This window comes from Planococcus citri, chromosome 3 (assembly GCF_950023065.1).
Source record: "Planococcus citri chromosome 3, ihPlaCitr1.1, whole genome shotgun sequence".
NCBI lineage: Eukaryota > Metazoa > Arthropoda > Insecta > Hemiptera > Pseudococcidae > Planococcus > Planococcus citri.
The window spans coordinates 37511716-37531511 of record NC_088679.1 but is presented as its reverse complement, the minus strand read 5'-3'; the positions used below and the strand labels follow the sequence as shown (position 1 = coordinate 37531511).

The window sequence follows — 19796 nt, the reverse complement described above, 5'->3', positions numbered from 1 at the left end:
AACTGTTTTTGGAAAATTTCAAATAGTAAAACCCCGGCAACATTTTCAATCTACATTTTGTAAGGCAAAAAAAAAAGAGAACATCGTTTCACCTTGAAGAATCGCATCTTAACAGATTGAACGCATATCGACACACTTGATGGAGTTTTAATTGCTTCCACTTGTACAGCCGAATGGAACATCTGACCAAAACGATTCCAGCCACTGTGTAATGAATCACTTTACACACTCGGAGTTAATTAAATGTCGCCATGAAAGTTTACCCCAAGATTGAAAATTTTTCTCGGTATTTGATAATGTTAAGCGAAACCTGAGCAGGGAAAACGAAGACGAAACACGCCGCGCCGAAGATCGAGGAAAAGTATTGAAAAAAACAACAAGAAAAAAGGTCGACGACGAGCAGAAATTCGGATAAATTATGTTACCGGGGAAAGACCCTTTAAAAATAGACACTTTTAAATTGTGTTCTTCTCGGGTTCGGCGAAAGGTCGTTATTTTAAACTGTTCCCCTGGATAGCGAAGATATCGGTAGCTCTGTTTTTCTGTCAACATAAATAAAGACCCAATAGACCACCGAAATATCATGCAGTGTCCTGGACACCGGCCATAAAGTACTAATATCCAATTTGGAACGTTAACACCCTCGGTTAAGAGTACCATTTTTGGTTACCAACGAGTAGGTCTAGGTACTGCAGCAGAACGTAAATGTGCGATTTTAGCTCAACTGCCTGCCTCAATAATAATTAACGAAACGATTTACATATTACGAATGAAATAGGTCAACCGCATAGCCATCAAAGACACCTGTGCTCAACGATGTAGGTAATTTTAGGATATATGAAATTATTATAAAATATTATTCGTACCGACTCGAGTAATTTTAATATCGGGCAAATGAAATAAACTTTTTATCGCAAAGGTGCAATCCTATGTACACGATAGTTGCATATTTGCGGATAAAAATGCACACAGAGACGTCATTAGAGGCATGACTCTCAAATACAAATATTTAAAGCCACTGAACCGAGCCCATCGACGTTTCAAATCGCTATAGATTTTATCTATACAAGATATTTTGTCTATTTGGCATCATTAACTCTAGACCAACCGCTAGAAATGAAATTGAAATAAAGAGAAGGAAACCGTTTAAGTAAGATACAACGATAGATAGATAGATCGACGATAAAATCGTAATATTTAGGCATATAATTAAAACGGGCGCGTTACTCTAATTCATGCATCTGGCCATACTCGCGGACAAGGTAAAAAGGCAGGGGGGAAATCGAATGTCTCCACACGACGATGATGCCTCAAGAGCGGTCAACAGAGATGAATTTTTCATCCATACGACTTGTGACAGTTCTCAATCATTCATATAAACCATTTTAACAAATGATTAGTTATTTTTAAATTCGACTTTTAACATTCTTCGAAACCTATCACGTTGCATTGTTCGCATCCCACGCCACGCGTCTCTCTCGTTCTCTAATGTACCGTATCAAAGGATCATGAACGGTTCGTGGGCTATAATACATGGTAAGAAAAATAATTTCCAGTACCAAATATGGATTCAAAATGAAACGACGTTGTCAATACGTCCAATAATTAATATTTGTTAAACGCCGCCGCCAAAGCCTAAACGATTTACAGAACTTCACAGCTACGGCGAATGTGATTTATTTGGTAAAATTTTGAACTTTAACTACCCTCAACTCCACCTTACTTATACCACGCCTATGCTACCTTACTAGTATCTACTTACCTAGAGAAAATATTTACAATTTTTTACCAACTGTCAAAACTTCCGCGTGTATAGCGAAACTTTGGCTGGGTTTTTGTATGAACGTTGTTTTAACGAGGATAAATAGGCCTCAAAGGATGTCTATAACTTGTAATATACGAATTTATGCACCTACTTTTTTTCCACTTTTGTTTTGCAACTGTGGAAAAAAGTACCCCGACTAACATGAGCGTTACGAGAAATTCAACCCTAACGTCGAAAATCCTATAACATTACGCGGGAGTATTTATGTGTTTTTGCTTTTTTTTTTCCTGACGCATGGACAATAACTGATGCAAAATGTAAGCATGCAGAAGTAACCGACAGACAAACATTTTATGTAATGTGGTATTCGAGTGGCAGGCCCCATCAGAGGGGGGGGGAGAAGAGGTATTATCAACTGAACTCGGTCTTTTAAAAAGAGCCCGCAAAAAACCTCGAGACATTGTACAATACTATAAGTACACTAAGCAACATTTTACACTTTTTTTCTAATTAGGTAGGTATTTAAAGGTATAGGTAATAGGTATTAGGTACGTTGTAAATTTGGCGAAAATGCTTAGCAAAACATTTTTCTACGGATTTTTTTCTGCGTGGCCTTGTCGAGTAGACAAATAGAAAATCTCATCACGACGAATTGTCACTCTTCAAAATTGAAGAGATACACATTGGAGTTGGAAATTTTCTACATTTTAAAATTACGTTGATCCTTTCAATTCTAAAGTTAGGCAACTATATCGCCAACCGAAGTTTGCGCATTGAATCTATGACCCTCAAAACATAATATCCGAGTCATTTGGGGAAAATTTTGAAAAATGAGTGCAAAAAATCGAATTTTAGCCATTTTTGGGGGAGGGGGAGATCGTCTGGATCAGTTTATCTCAAGATAAAAATTGACCGGAACTGGCCACTCAGAAGGGAAAATTAGACAAAAGAGTAGTGTTATGAGAGTAATTTTTTAATAGTTTTCAATTTGTTTTTTTTTTTTGTTTGCTTCATAGTACATTATTTATAACTACCTATCAGGAAAATAATGTGATTTTCGACAAATTTTGAGATTTATTATCCGGGAGAAGCCAGGGAAGTAAATTAAAATAGTTGAGAATCGTTTATTTCACCAGTTAAATAATACTTAAGTATATTATTTATCTAATCGCGAGAAAAAAATTTTATTCTTCAAATACTTGGACGATATAGTTACGAGTACATAAATAAAATTATTGCTTTGGTAAGTAATTTTTTGATTTTCAGAAAATTTTAAGTAAAAGGCATTATTGGACAAATATTTTAGACTCATCAAATTTTATTCTTTTTCATGAAAATGCAAATTTTTCATAACCTCAAGGTTAGCTCTCTGTACCTAGTATTGTAAAGCCAAGTCCACACAATACAACATGTATGACATTGAAAACATACATGTTGAATTGTCTAGATTTTATGATTATTCTTTATACAATTATACATTATGTACTATTAGGTATGAAAAGTAATCAAATTGGTTGGTTGCATGTTCAACGGAATTCAGAGCAGCCCTGAATTTTGTCAAACCTGGGCTGATCAACATGATGGTGCGCATGTGCAAAACATGCAAAAATTGTCAATTGTGATAAGAGATCGCATTTTTTTCAAGTTTGTTTTTTGATTATTGCTTTTCAATTTTAAAAATGATGGAAAATTTTGTTCTCAAATTTACTGAAGTTTATAAGGAGCATCCTTGTCTTTGGAAGATACAGAGCGCCAATTATCATAATAGAAACAATTGTTCTGCCTAGTTCGAGTTAATTACTGCGGGTGAACATGATTGAAAATTGGTCAAAAAATACACCTCTTTAACGGATGCCACTAATCAATCTTAACAGCACCCTTATCTATGATGTGAACAAAGTAAGTATTCGTTGTTGTTTTTTTTTAATATCAAGTGATGAATAATATTGATGCATTTTCTGAACCTGTTTACACCTAGTTTTACAATATGATAAATTTGTGTTTATTTTTAATTTTCAATGTTTTTATTTGTGTATTTTTACCAAACTTTTTTTTCTATGCTGAGTGTTAAACCTAATTAAGTAATTAGGTAGTTAATTTATCGATTTTCCACATTTTGTTGATGTTTTGGTGCGCTTTTAAGCAAAACTGTAAAGTTTCAAGATAGGACAATGATATTTGTATCTGAATTCCTTTATAAATTTATTTATCAAAAGAAATTAATTTTTTTACGAAGTACCTAATCTTAATTCGATGTGTTCTTGTGAAGTGAACAAGGGAATTGTGAGCGCACCTAAATATGACAGACCACTTTGTGTGATATTATCACAGAAATTATTTTTAATTAAACTTTTACAGAAGATCCCGTGGATCCATTGGAAAAATAAGGAGCAATTTGAGGAGGTGGTTATCGAACTGAACTGGGGTGAGTACTTACATTATAAACGAGTTGGACACACGTGAATCAAATGAAAAAACTTCTGAGACCTCGTAATAATTGAAAATAAATGAGAGAAAATGGTGCTTAGATTTCCAAAATTGAATGAAAGGTTTTCAAAATGTCTTCAAGAGCTTCAATTCAAGAGACGAAATGCGTGGATCAGTGCTGTCAATTGGAAATTCATACCTACGGATAACCTACAAAACCTACAGATTTGTTAATGTGATTTCATCTGGTTAGGAAAACTTTACATTTTGAAATTTATTTAATTTATACCTATGACTATAAGAATATAGGTGCATTCTCAGGTGAACCAGCACCCCTTCAAAATAAAACCAATCCTGACTGGGTTCTGAGCTTGAATTTAGGTTACGGAAATAAAAGGCGATGCTTTCATCTCAGAAAAAAACACCAACAACTATGAAAATTATTATTGTTTTTATGTTATAATCATTTACAAATATTTCTTGAACATTAATCATTCTCACTATACAATTATCCAAAGGACAATAATGTGAAGGAAAAAAACAAGAACTTAATGGTTTCATTCTATTAGAAATGAAAACTGAAAACAATACTGTACTTATCTGGTACTAAAGGACATAAACGGCAAATCACTCTGATCATAAGCACAGTTTCAATCCTTTTAATATATTATATTAGAAGGTGTTAACATGAATCTCAAAGTAAGTAAGTAATTCAACTGTATTCTCGCGATTTTTCAAAAAAAAATGTAACTCATCCGAATAGTAGGAGATGAAAATTATTCAAAAATTAGCATTTATTGAACACAAAATGATAATAATTCTACCAACAACACTGAGTGCAATTTCAGTACAGGAAATTTGGTTCAATGCTACCAATTTCTCAAAAAAAAAATACTACTTATTTTTATTCAGTACATGATAAACATTACTATTTTCAAACTTGCAAGGATGCAGGACACTACCAAGGATTATTTGCATGAAAAACAGTACTTTTTTCAAAATTTATCTTTCTCAATAAAACGCACATTTTCAGGAAGTCAACTTATAGAGGTGCAATTATGAAAAAATATACCTATAGTACACATGTCATCTAGACAAAGGCATATTATTTTTTTTCAGAATTTTTCTGCAAGAGCTTAAAGATCTTCAAAAATGCGGAAAACTGATGTTTTCACGATTTTTTCCATCCAAAGTTGTCAATGTTGGTCAGAAATTTTTCTCACAATTTATAGTCATAAAAACACCCAACTACTTCACAATCTGAATTTGAACCAAATTTGTCAATTTTTCTCATATTTGATTATTTTTATATGAAAAATTGATATGAGGTCAGCTGATGGTGTAGTTTGGCGTTTTTTATGGTACTGTGAGAACAAAAATTAACTGAAATTGACAACTTCGAGCGGGAAATATTATGAATAAAACGGTTTTATTTGCATTCTTGAAGGTAGTACATACTTCATGCATCCTGCATGAAAAATTCTGAAACAAATACACTTTGTATGTCTAGATGAGGTAGGTATACATATACCTTTTCCGCCATAATTACAACCCTGAAAGAACTCAATAAAAATCCCACCAAAATCAAGAAGATGAGTTTGAAAAAATTCAGTTGCACAGTGCATAAGATAATAGAAAATTTCAACTTAGGTTGCAATTAAATCCTTTTTAGGAAAGGTTAAGGATGAGCAATCTAAATATTTTACTACGGTGGTTTTACACCATAAGAAATATTTTATACCAGGTGGTTTCAAAAGTCTGACATTAGGACAATGTCATCTATTTAACGTGGCTCGAATGGACGAAAAGCAGGAAGGGAGGGGAGGGAGACATATTTTGAGAGTAAAAATCCGAGAATGGAAATTTCGTCGATTTGCAAATCTGACCAATTAAATTTGCTTGAATTACATCACTTTAATCCTGTAATTTTTCATCCAGCAAAGTGTAAAGTTCGTTTTTTTTTTTTTTACTTTCCAAAGATTTAGGTATCCAACAGCGAAACGAAGCGAATTGCAATAAAACTAGAACTACGTTCAATAATCATGAAAGATAGATTTGGAAAGAGATGTGAAGATGAATTAGAACGAAATTCAGTAATCTCGACTCAACTGATTCAATACACTATACAAATTCTCAAACAAACCAAGATAGGTGTGCAGATCCGTACCCAAAATTAAATTTGATTCAATATAATTTTCATCGTCAGATATGGAATAATACGCAAAATTTTCCCGATTAAGTATCTCGAAGCATCGAAGCGTATCGAAAATCAGTCACCTTTCATTAACATCACATCAGCTGGAAGCAAAATAGGTATACTGAACTACTTAACTAATTCCTCAAGGTATTCGCATCGCGTATAGGTTATTGACGAATTAATACTTAATCAAGCGAGTTCTTTATATTTCTCGATCAAAAACACACGCGAATAAGAGAAGGTACTCGCGAATAAGAGAAGGTACTCGCGGAGTTAAATTGCGGTGTCGATGAATGATTCCAGCAGTATAATGGCGAGCAACTCATCTGAAAACCTTTAGGCTATGCTCAGTAGGTATAGAGAGGTATATACTCACCCTCTCTATAACCTACTGTTTCAATTTACTAGTTTAACAAATAGTTACCATATTAAACTAGAGAAGTAATACCTAAGCAATAAAATAGTCGTCTAGAAGATGTCGGAAAGTGCATAAGTAAGTTGAAGTTTTGAAGGCTGAGTGACATGTACAATTAGTATTTGGAAGTTTGCCAATTGAACGTAAAAGTATTTAGATACCGACTCGCGGTATAAATTAAATTTAAATGTCGAATTACAATGCAATTGCGTTAAATAACTCGTTTAATAGGTGTTTTGTAGATATTCTGACACCGCAGTTATATATATTTTTTTCTAGTTGTTTGGAGTTGTACAAGTTGAGGAATAAGTAGTATTATGGTATACCTACTTAGGCGTCAACATAGAATACCTACTAGTTAAGTAGATGGTAGCACATTTCCACATTAATTAGATATAATAATTTTTGATTTATCATAGTATACCTAGGCCTAATCATACATTTTATGCTAAAGATCCCGTTAAAACTAAGGCTAAGCGTTTATAAGCGAGTATCAAAAAAAATGATTCAGGGGAAAAATTTGTATTTAATAAATGGGTTACCATTAAATCGCCCAATTTTAATTACATTCGTGTACGCGGTATCGTATGGCAATTGGTAGTTAATTATTATAAAACAAAGCATGAAAGCATGAAATACTCTGTAACAGGTACCTACTCGTAGGTATACCTGTGAACTGCGAACTGCGAACCGCGCGCGTATTCTAGTAGCTATGTTTAAATAACTCGCTAATTAACTCGGCATCTGAGCCAGCTCTAATGACGATTTCTGAGTTATTAATTAAATATACTAATAATACATAACAGGAAGCGCATATAAACCGGGCCACATTTGCATTTTCATTATACTAGCTACTGCGAGAGTATCGGAGTCGAAATCGCGGTGTAATGGTGGCACTTCAAAGGCGAATTTTAAATGCTACAATGTACGTCTACGTATATGTACGTATGTACAAGTTTGATGTCGTCTGTGAATGATGGCGAGCGAGCACACACAGTGGACCTACACGGTTCAGCGGCCGAAAAAATTTTCCCTCATTGAAATAGTTGACATTCTATCATTTAACCTCGCATTTTAGCCAGCATTCCTCGCTTTATACGTACACGATTTTCTCGCCATTTTGTATACCTTACCTACCATAGGTAAAAGGTAAAGACTTAAGAGGTATACGTATACCTACGACTACGTAATATGTATACGTAGATGTGAAAAAATTCATCGTATTAAACTGGTTCTTCTCAGCGTTCTACGTGTAATATTATATTACTCGCGATAAATTCGAGCGAATATTTCGATTTTTTCTCCCCTCGTTGGTGTATTCCTCTCTCCCTGAAGAACTCCGTATGAGTTGGGTTTTCTGTGTCTCTGGTGTAATATTGTGAGGTACACGATACAAATTAGTAGTAAGCGACAGAATCGTTACACGTACCTCTTCATCAATTCGTGTCCAAGGCAGTTACCTACAAGTTATAGGCATGTTGAGCTCGTTGAAAGACGATACCTTCTTGTCTAACGTGAAACGTGTAATATTTTTTCATTTTAATGACGAATGATCAACTTTTTAACCGTTTGCCCGCAGAAAAGCCATCAGCATTCGAACGGACAGATTTTATGGTGTTTTTTTTTTTAGTTCTTTGGTAACACGTAGCTCTACCGCGCCGACATGTCCGTCATATCTAAGGGTATCTAATCTACTAGGGTGGGTCGTCTTCGACTTTTTTTTTTGTTTGGAAAATTTAGAGGGAGGAATCGATAAAAAGTGTAAGGGACCTTAAAGACTACAGGGAGAATTTTGGATCCCTGGCTTTGAACCATCACATTTCTGCTGGGGTTTCAAATTTTAAAGTTTAGCTATGTACATACATTGAAAATCAAAAAAAAAAAATTTCTTCGATTCAAATTTTTTTGTGATAATTGATCATCTATGTTCACTTAAAAGTGTGAACATAGTTTTTGATATTTTTTCAAACACTTTTTAAAGTTATTTTATACAATTTTTTAAATCATGAAAAACCCATGGAAGACTGAAAAAACATCAAAAACGGTTCTATTATTTTTAAGTGGATATATATGTAGTAATAAAATCAATTATCACCAATAATTTCTATCGTCTTTTTTCAACATTTATGTTTGAATTTTAAAGTAAATTTTAAAATCAGAAACCCAAGTAGAAAAGTAATGGTTCAAGCCAGAGATAAAAAATTTTTCCTGCAGCTTTTTGAGGTTTTCCTAAAACTTTTCATCAAATACCCTCTCCATATTTTTCAAAAAATGTTGAAAACAACCCAACATAGTATCAATCTACGTGTTCAATCTTTTTCAGAAACATGATTTTTGCTCACTTTCTCATTTTTTTCAGTTAAGGTACGAGATGACCTTTTCTCAAATTGTATCATAGCATCTACGAAAAATGAAGAGGACGTCGTCGTGGAGGCACTTGAGCAGCTGGAATTGCAGGCCGCGAACGAGGAGATTAATGAAGACGAATAAATTGAAGACGAATAAATGATAAGCCAATCCAGAATCAACACAGTAAGCCATCTTTTTTTTTTTTTTTTTTGAAGAAATTACAAAAGTTGAATGAATAATTTGCGAAAATCTACTGATTCAGGTTTGTAAAAAGTCCGTTCATACGCGAATAGCAAAACTCACGAGTGAACGTTGATTGCTTTTACGATGTTTATTTCGCGAACGAGTCGCGTTCAAAGTAGAATAATATCTCGTATTTAAAAAATTGGTCGTTTGAAAAATCAACACGTTCGCCTTGAAAAGATCCACGTATGCAATCACATTAACTTGGTCGTGTTAAGTGTGCTTCGCGTAGTATTTCTGGAGATCACTGACTTGCGAGCTCGTTTCACAGTAATTGACGCTAACCGTTTGTTTTATTGAACTTTCAAGTGTGAAAGCTCAAGGATGAAATTTTAAGGTGAAAGGTCACATGTGAATTTTCAAGGTGAGAGTTTAAAAATGAACTTTCAAGGTCAATGCTTAGAGTTAAATTTTCAATTGAACGTTTGAAGTATGTATTAGCTTAAAAAAGCTTCAAAAAATAAACTTCTACGGTGAATGGTAATAGCTCAAAATGGAACTTTCAAGGCGAAAGCTTCAAATTGAATTTTTGAGCTTACAGCTGAGATTTCAATATGAAGGGTCAGCGATTAATTGTTGAGATGAAAGTTCAAAAATAAGAGCTCAAATATATATCCGCTTATAAGATGGAAGCTCACAATTGATCCCCTGTGGTAGAAACCCTACAATGAAATTCAAAAGTGATAGTGTTCAGAATTGACCTTTGAAGGCGAAAGCTCAATTTTTCATTTTCGAGGAGAAACTCCATCGAGAGGTCAACAAAATGAAAAATGACTGCGTCTTTAACCGCAAAATATTATAGGTACCCACTTGCAATTACGATAGGTCGCATTTAATTTTCAACTCATTAGAAGGGGAGGAGGGATTACTTACAGGCGTCAAAATGAAAAATGAGTGTGATTTTCGAGTTCAGCGAGAAATTTTAAACCATTTTGATGGGTCGCATCGATATTTTTGGTTAAACATTTCAAAACCTACCGAAATCTGGGGGGGGGGGCAGTTGACAAGCATATCTACTTGCACAAATAACTTCACGTTAAGCAAGCATTTTTTTTCTCGCAATTTTGGCGCAGAATGATTTCAAGTAATTCCATCACACAAACTTCAAAGAATCTTTTGGTTTCAGACTAAATTATTCTCGCCAACAGAGCGGGTTTTCCATCAAAATTGCTCGAAAATGAATAAAAATTGCATTCAAAGTGTACCATAATGGAATGCAATTGTGCAGAGTGAGACGGAAAAAATCAAATATTTAGAATCGCACGGAGAACGCAAAGAAAGCGAAGAACAGAAACAATGTAAACGATCACGTCGAGGATACCGATTCCAATAAAAATACAAATAATGACGTGAGCCGGGCACCTTCTGAATAAACTGTCTCAAAACCTACGAATAAGCAATGCGTTCAAACAGAAGTAACAGATTGGATGGAAGTGAATGACCATAGGAGTACGCAGTTGTGAGGTTCCCCAACACAAATATTTACGTCGAGTACGTATTTGAGATTTCGACTAAATCTCCGAAAAAATCCACCCCCCCCCCAGCAAAATTTTCGAAAGAGTACTTTTCTGACGAGGACAAGTAGTACCTTCTACCTTTATTCATCAACTTCGAAAGTATTTTTTCATGCTTGGATTGTTGCCTACATAACACACAGTCGGAAATTTACGTATATTTTCATCGCGCCATTTCCTACGTTTACTTGCTATAATACGTTAGTCTTTTAATTATGTAGAACTTATGAAATACACCACCTACGCTGTCACCTGTTCCGGCTGTTCCAACTCGAAAACTCGATATCAATTCAAAAATGAGTAAGTACTATGGGTAGATAATAAGGTTTTTCGATCTATTTGAAAATAAAAATGAGTCTGGTTTGGAAAAAATTCTCAAATTAAACAGCTAATGAAATCGCTGTTATATTTCGCACCCACTCGTTGTATTTTAGCTTAATCAATAGTCGTGGGAGACCATGGCACTCAGGTTCTCCGCATAAGCTGCCAAAAAATCATCGTAAATCTCGATAACTAGCGAAAAAATTGATCTCATTTTGCACGTTTCTGGTACGCCAAGTGAAAATTAATTTTTCGAAGTTTGCCAAAAAATTGTCGTCAGTTGTACGGATCTTGCTTCGTCTGTTTCGCTGAGTGATTTTTAAGAAATCTTCTCGTCCTATCGCATACCTTACAACTCGAAGCATTTTTATAAATTTTTCATGAAGAAATGGATAGAAATTTTGTAATCATTTGTATAAATATGGAATTAAATTTCATTCGTGTACTTTTTCCTCATTCGAACGTCAGCGAGTTACTAAAATATGCAACTTATGAATGTGAATTGAAGGAGGAGGAGGGCTGGGGACTATATGCTAGGTCTAGGTAGGTATTTTTCGTGGTATGCAGGTAGTCTACCTTCTTAAACTGAAATTCGTCTTCTTACGTAGGTCTTACGAGTATTACTCGTACATAATGTGAATAGTAAGAACCACGAGGATGGTGCGGTGGTTGCTCGTTGATCTCTCGCAACGGCTCAGTATAGCATTAGCGAGGCAGACTAGCGAACGCTGAACACGGCGGCTGCTGGCCATTTGCTCACTGCTCAGTTGCTCGACTGTATGGCCTAAATTTGCTATCTCAACCCGAACGTCGGACGAGTCGTCGACGAATCGTCTTAATTCTTATAATTTTTTGCACACGCTACGAACGAATGAGCCAAATATTTTGCAATATGTTGTTATTTTTCCTTTTTCTGTCCACCTATTTTAGCTTCGTCCATTCATTATGTGGCATATTAGTAAAAGCGTACTTTCTGGTATATTTTTGTAAATTAATAACATTAACATTCTTGCGAATCAGTAACGTAGGAAAAATACCATCTCATAGGGAGAAGTTATAAGGCAAGAGCTGACGATTTGTACGCATACAAGACATGCTTTTTGGCGTCCTGATTAAGGATCTGTAAAGGTAGAACGTAAGGGGGAAAGAGAGGCTTGAATCGGAAATGAAGAAAATGATTAAATTCAGAATATACGCTGACCCTCGAATAACACTTTTTTACGGCTATTTTGATCAAATTTTCAAAATTCTTATTTTTTCACTCATTTTGCCAAGTCAGCCAAGTGCAAGATAAAAATCCAGCAAAAAAAAGAATTCGAATAATTCGATCGAATTTTCTATAATAAGTGTGGTAATCGGGGTATTTTGACCGGCTGAACACGAATCCGGCGCTAGTGTTTCATAAAGAGAGTTTTTAAAAGATGGAAAATCGAAAGAAAAGTTAATGAAAAATCGTGACTTTTGCGATCCCCGATTCTTCAAGTGATTGATAGCTCAATGGGTCGAGAAAGTTCAGAAACTCTTATCGCAACTTTTCAATGTGAGGGGGGACGAACAACTGCACACGTTACACCAAACTACCCAAAAGTAGTAATAACCTATAAGTTTTTTTCAAAAATGACCCAAGGATCTCACTTTAGGAACTTTGTCAAAATACCACGTGAGCAGCCTACCTGCTAGAATAAACATAAACGCAGAATAGAGCGAATTAGCATCGTAGACCAAAACAAATTAACGCAGTTTTTGAACATAAAAACAACGCAATGTCGAATAATAATACCTACGATTAATACGAGCAAATAGTACTCGTACATCACATAAAGTCGTAAATCAGATTATTACGTATGACAAGCTCGAATCTATATGCGTAATTTACGTACAAAAACAGCCGCAAAACAAGAAGGCAAAAACAAAACAAAAATAAGCTGCGATGAAGGCAAGATTTTGATGAAACCGCGTCGCGCCGCACCTGTTATTTTTAAAAAAACACGCGAGTACTTAATATTCGCGTACATCTTACATGCTCTATTCGCATTGTTACGAATCGGGCGAGTATTATTCGACAAAGGCGTAATCAAACCACGCTTCCCCGTAAGCTTACTCCGGCTCGACCTACACGCGTGTCGATTTGATGCGATACGACGGGCTGTGCGAAGCCGCTGCCATCGTAATAATTATAACATTTTTATTTTTCGCGAACAATTAACTAACGCACCGCCGCGCCGCGCTCGTATGTTAAGAATTGCGTTCAAAAGTAGATTCTGAGATGCGTCATCGTTTCATTGAGAAAGGCTGAAAGTGAATGTATGATTATGTACATCTCTCAAATAAAATTCATGGTATTATAGCATGCGTAATTTCCACGATTCCATTGAGGGTTCTAGGAAAATATTTAGCAGTGAAAACTCGCATAGCATCAGGGAAAATTAATGGCCCGACAATTTTCCTAGAACCGGACGAAATCAATCGCTGAATCTCAACAGACAAAAAGTCCAAAGACAGGGTACCGGACTCAACTGAAGGTATAAATACATATAAAAAGAAATCACGTTTTGGCAGGTCGGGGAAAATGATGTTAGAATGCCCTTCGTATGTAGCATTAGAGTGGATCGCGAAAAAAAGCTACAAGGATTTTGACCAAATCATTCAGAAAAAATTTGGGAACAATGGGTACTCAAAGAAAGGAAATTTTCGAAAATATCATGGTTTTTTCGCTCTTCCTTATTCAGCCCAACTTGTTTTGGGAAAACGGACCATTTTTTTCTCAAATATTTCGCATTAATCGACCCATAACATGAAAAAATATTTTTCCTGAAAATGAGGAAATATTTTGGAACGCTGAGGTGCCAATTTTTCAGTCAACATTGTTAATTTCAAAAAATTGAGAAAAGTACTCAAAAAATTTCCCAAATTTTTTCAGTTTTCCAAAATTGGCAACAATGACGGAAAATTGTCATTTGTCACCATTGTAATTCAAAATATTTTCCCTCTTTCAGAAATGATATTTTTCTATTATTTTGGCATTTTTAGAATACGAATTATATCTATTTCAAGGTTCGTATCACTTCCTAGTATTTCTTGCGGCGAAATCAAAATTGACACAAGTTGGATTGCCAGAGATCGCTGTGTCGGATAACACCATCAGATTCAACAATCAGATATTCACAAACTATTGCAAAAATCAAGGTAAGCTATCGTTCAAAAGTTTTGCCCACCACATCATCCAGCCACCAATGGCTGGCTGAATGAAATATGTATCTTCCTCAAAGGAACTTGTCAGTTTCAAGCCAAGGATCGAGTACAACAAGCTAAGTACTAAGCCGCAGTGGAAAGCTGACATAAATGAAAATAAACGGCTTATTGGCTACGAATGCCATAGGTCAGCAACCTCCCAATCCGCCAGGCCATTCACCACTGCGATCTCACCATTCACCGAAATATCTCAATAACTTTGTTAGTTAATAATCATTCAATAATTTTCGAAAATATTACGCAGGGAATAATTTTTGACCCAAAAATAACTGGTTTGCAAATTTTCAACCACTCAGTGAAACCCTAAAAATGGTATTGGATTTTAATATGTAGCAATGGCCTAGGTCGGGTATAACTGGGCCATTTTTCCCAAAACAGGTTCGGTAGGGGTCACAGCGAGAAAAAATAGTTTCAAAAATGCCTCCTCTTTGAAGACCCAAATCTCTCCTCCGGTATTGAAATTTTTCTGAGTGACTTTTCACTCAAAATTAAGGTCTACACAGAATTTTGTCAAAATCTTTCCGCATGTTTTTTTTTCGCAATGCACTCCAGTGTAACGTAGAGATTATCAATTAGAACATGGCGAATTGGCGAATCGTAGTTTGTAATACATTTTTACCACATTGCTTGATCATTGTTTATATGGATGATTTTTATAACACGCGTTTCATGTTTCAATGTTACTTCAGATAGCCCAAGAAAAAGGTTCAAAGTCAGAAAATAGGCATTTCCAACAATTTCAAAAAGAAGCTGATGTATGTACTGATAATAATACGAGTATATTATGCTGCGTTGCGAGGTATGTATCAAAGTATTGGATAATGGATATGATTGCATCGTCCGATTATGAGGGTATTGGCCCAGCCACAAAAAACATGGTCGCTTCGTTTTTTCAAAAAATATTTTATGAAAAAAAAATTGTTCCATTAATTTTTTTTCAGCTGAAGCTTCAAGCATAACCAAATGGTACCACTTTTTATTCTAAGCTGATCAACACCAAATATCACGAATAAAAGAAATCAATACCATATCAATACCATAGGTAACTATTCTTACCCGGAGTAGGCAATCTTTCATTGCTTTAGCCTGCTTCAGGATCATCATGGAACTGTAGAACATCTTGACTCTTGAGGCATGCTCCAAATTAGCATTATTCATTCTGATCCATCAAATTACAAGTTCTCTAAGGGGGAAAATAAACGAAACATATTCTGATTAAAACATGAAAACTTTTATGCATCCATTTATCAGACAGATATACAATCATTAGGGTTGAGTGAAATAAAAAACATCCTGGATTTTTACGAAAATTGGTGAAAGAGGTGTACTTGCAAAGGGAAACTACCCAGAAAAATTTCAAGCTTCCTCAATGTACAGGGGACTGAACCAGGAGGTTCTCAAAGTGGCAGCATTTTCGAGAAAAATTTTGTTCATTACCACTTTTAAGTAGTTAAACCTGCGTATCGTAGTACACTGTAGGTCACTTCTCTCTCTCCGAAAAATTGCGATTTGAGTTTATAAATCTCTCTGATTCGTTAACTTTTAAATTCGATACCACTTTTAGTCCTCTACCGACTTTTGAAGATAGACAGATCGCAAAAATTACGATTTCTCATCAACTTCGTGGCACTTTTCCACCATTAAAAATTCCTTTCACAAAAAACCAAAGCTGGATTTGCATTCAGCAGATCAAATTACGTTGATTATCACACGTTTTACAACAATTTTGATCAAGCTGTCCAAATTCACTTTTCTAGCACGTTAAAATGAGTGGAAAAAATTAATTTCGAAAATACGATCAAAATGACCGCGAAAAAAGTGTTCGTTGGAACCTCACATGGCATTCTACAGACTCGAAAATTTCACACTAGGTAGCTTGACCACCAAGATTTTGGAAAGGAAACACGCATAGGTATCTACAACTGAAGCAGGGAACATGCCTCATGGTTCTGGCGACTGACGTGTTTCACTCTAGCAAAACGCACGTGCTGAGAATCGTTCAAAATTGGTTAAACATACGAGAGGCAACCACCTTCAAATATGGTACTGGCGGACGACTGAACTTGCTATATTAGTTATAGTACGAATACAGGTGCAGGCGCAGATACATCTACATTAGCAATTGTATGTACAATGACGAATGCAAATACGAGCCGAATATAGTGACCTAAGAGTACGATGACGATATGGAATCTCAGTCGCATGGGCATGGCGAAGCGGAAGAGGCAAAAAATACGGATGTAAAAACATTTTGCAAGGTCGAGCGATACTCGTACATCGCGACTATCACTAAATCGCCTAATCGCGTGATCGCCCACATTCTAGAGGCCCGGTTAACCAATGTTTCGCAAAACCAATAAGATCGTCGCAGCACCGCACCTCACTACAATTCGGGTCAACTATCGCTATGTCTGATCAGTGATCGCAGTTTTGGAAATGAACGATTTAAAAAATTGCAGCCAAATCCGATAAAAACTAAATCGATCATCTTGGATCTCGCCTGAATGGTCAGCGACGATGCGTCGCGACGGCGATCATCGAGTCAGTTAACGAGCGAAATTATGAAAGGCCACATGCTAGAGTCGGAGAATGCAATGCAGCTGAGAGAATATGGAAGACGAAGACGGAGACAGGTTTGTATCTTAATGACCAACGAACGAGCGCGAGCCGCGAATACAGTTGGCGTAGTTCCGAGAAAACAACAGCTGCGACACCTACGCCAATTTCGATCTTGTATCGTCATAAACAGAAATTAACCATCCAGTGTTTCAATCACCGCTCTAAAAGCGGTCCAAAATTTACATCATTTCCAAGTTTCTAGCTTTTTGGTGCCGTGTGCAATGTGCACAGCACGCTCGTCTACTCTACATTATATGTTGGTTACGTGGTACGTCTACGAGTACGTAGCGTCGTCTCTTCTTCGTGCTCTCGGCTGCCCACTTTTTTCGCCATCAACGTAAACGATTTCACGCGTAATAGCGAATTAGAAATGGCGCGGCACGCTTTTCGCGTATGTCAGATGTTGCGGTTGTCGACAGGACGCGAAAGCACACTTCATTCGCCGCATTGCAAAAGTTGGCGCCAAAAATCAAATTTTATCAAATACGAATACGACGATTTTGTACTTCCATTTTTTATACAAAATTTCAGCCTCGAAATCTGCCAAATTTGACGCCAAAAACAAGGTGTTAATGTCTCGACTCAGCCCTTGAATTGAAATTCAAAATGAGTCGATATAAAAATAGGTACCTACGCGATTTTATTTTAATCTAGATCCACAAAGCCTAGTATGTAGATGAGAGATTCTACAATTTTGGACAAAATTTCAAGAGCTTCGTTTCCTCACCAAGCAAACGTTTCATTTGCGTACTCGGCACATTCGAACGCTTCTCGTACAGTCATGTCAAATTTTTACCACACCAAATTTTTCTTCTAATTTCTTAATTTTGGAGTTTTGTTTTTTCACTACCGATAAAAAATTCTTTTAGATTTTGAGCGAGATTCCTCGCAATTCTAAGTTGAGTAAGTGCTTGCAAATCACTTATATAGATTCTATCATAAAATATTTCACGGATATCTATCTTTCTCGATATTTATTTAAATAGAAACTTCCAGAACTGAAAAGGTATCTCAATTGCTAAATATTTTCAATTATATTTTCAATTGAAACAAAAAAAAAGTTGAAAGAACGAGCAAAAAAGCTTTCAACATTTTGACATGCACTGATTGAGTATACTATTTCTGGTTGAATTCCAACTTTCAAAAACTTGTCTAAATTGTAGAAAGGCATCTTTGAAGCTTAAAATTTAGCACGGTAAGGTACTTATTCGAAATTTTTTTGGGGGAGAGGGAGGGGCATGCCCCCCGAAACGAAATCATCATCACATTTAAAACAAATTGGAAGAAAAAAATCTGGTAAGTTGAATTTATTTTCACGCCTATTTTACTGATCCATGTCTTAGTTGAAAAATAAAATATAGCTTTACCCAAATGGTTGAGTTTTTTTCATATAAGGGAGATTTTTGAAAAAAATCAAAGTTTTGCTAGTGCAGAAATGTAACAATAAATGCATACTATAACAAATGGAAGTTGTTACAATGTTCGTTCGCTAACGAGAAATTTTACATAACAATCGACGTGATTCGCCAAACTTTTTCCACGTAATTTAGCAGATAATTAACTGCATATTTTATACGCGCCAAAAATGCGCAGATGATACTTCAATCATTTACAAACATCATCACGGTGCCATACCACTCACTGTACGTGTTGATCAGATTTCTTCAAACAACCACAAAATTACCCAACAAGGGAGGTATCCCAACTGGCAGAAAAATGTTTAAACCGGGCATAGTTAAATCGGTACAGCATATAAAAATGCACAGCCAGTTAAAATTACAGAGACTGGAGTGAATTTTTCGATTTTTGATAAATTTATGAAAATAATAAGGACCAAAACTCAAGGAGAAATCAAAATTTCATCAGACTGATCTGAAAATCTGAAATTCAGTAGGTATGTTACTTATCCTATTCTTGAACCCCCAAATCAATTGGAAATAGTTTTAAGCAGCTCTAAAGCCCCCTACTGGATTTTTAGCACCTAATCTTATTTTCCACAAAACTTTATCCAATATACCTATTTGAAAACTTGAAATTTAGTTTACACCCTATAATTTCAACATTCTGAGTCGAATAGAGGTGGATTCAAAAGGTTCTGAAGTCTCCAGTCATATTTCAAAAATGCTAGGTTTACAAAAGGTGTTATATGTAAAAACTGTCATAAATCAACTTCAGTACCTATTAACGTGATTGGTGCTTATTAATGATCGATAATACCTAAACAATTACACGGTAATTCTATTTATTACCAAAATTTATATCTTTCTCCAGCTACTTATTTCATGATTAGAAATTTAAAATATGTTTGAGTAGGAGTACAGTTCTTAACCGGCAAAAACTGATTTTGAAAAATTGGTGGGTAAATTGGTCAAGTGGGTCACTAACAAGCCCCAATCACGTTGATGGTTTTTATAGCACTTTTAGCAAATCAGGAATTTCCAAAATATATCCGGAGTTCCAGAACGACATGGGACCACCTCAAATCGACTCAGCATTCAGAAATTAGGACACATTGTAGGTAGATAGCTTTCCAACAGCATTTGGTAAAATTTTCCCAGAAAATACGATTTCCAAACATCTGCTGGAGGTTCTAGAACTGCTCATATCGATTCAGAGACCATCTTCAATTGAGTTCAGAGTTCGAAAATAAGAGCACATACGAGAACCAACTTTCAGCTTTCTACATTAATTTGG

At 35.5% G+C, this 19796-nt stretch overlaps 1 protein-coding gene across 2 annotated transcripts in view; it reads right to left on the bottom strand.

The window, feature by feature from the left end:
- LOC135838720 (mucin-5AC-like) overlaps positions 1–19796 on the bottom strand; it is a 352792-nt gene that overhangs the window by 202407 nt on the left and 130589 nt on the right. The window contains exon 15 of one of the 2 annotated variants that reach the window (XR_010557469.1): positions 15540–15666. The gene's annotated coding sequence lies outside the window, so the exon portion shown is untranslated. Of the gene's footprint in view, positions 1–8393; positions 15667–19796 lie in introns of those variants that run through there. The other variant, XM_065354468.1, reaches the window with a different exon arrangement.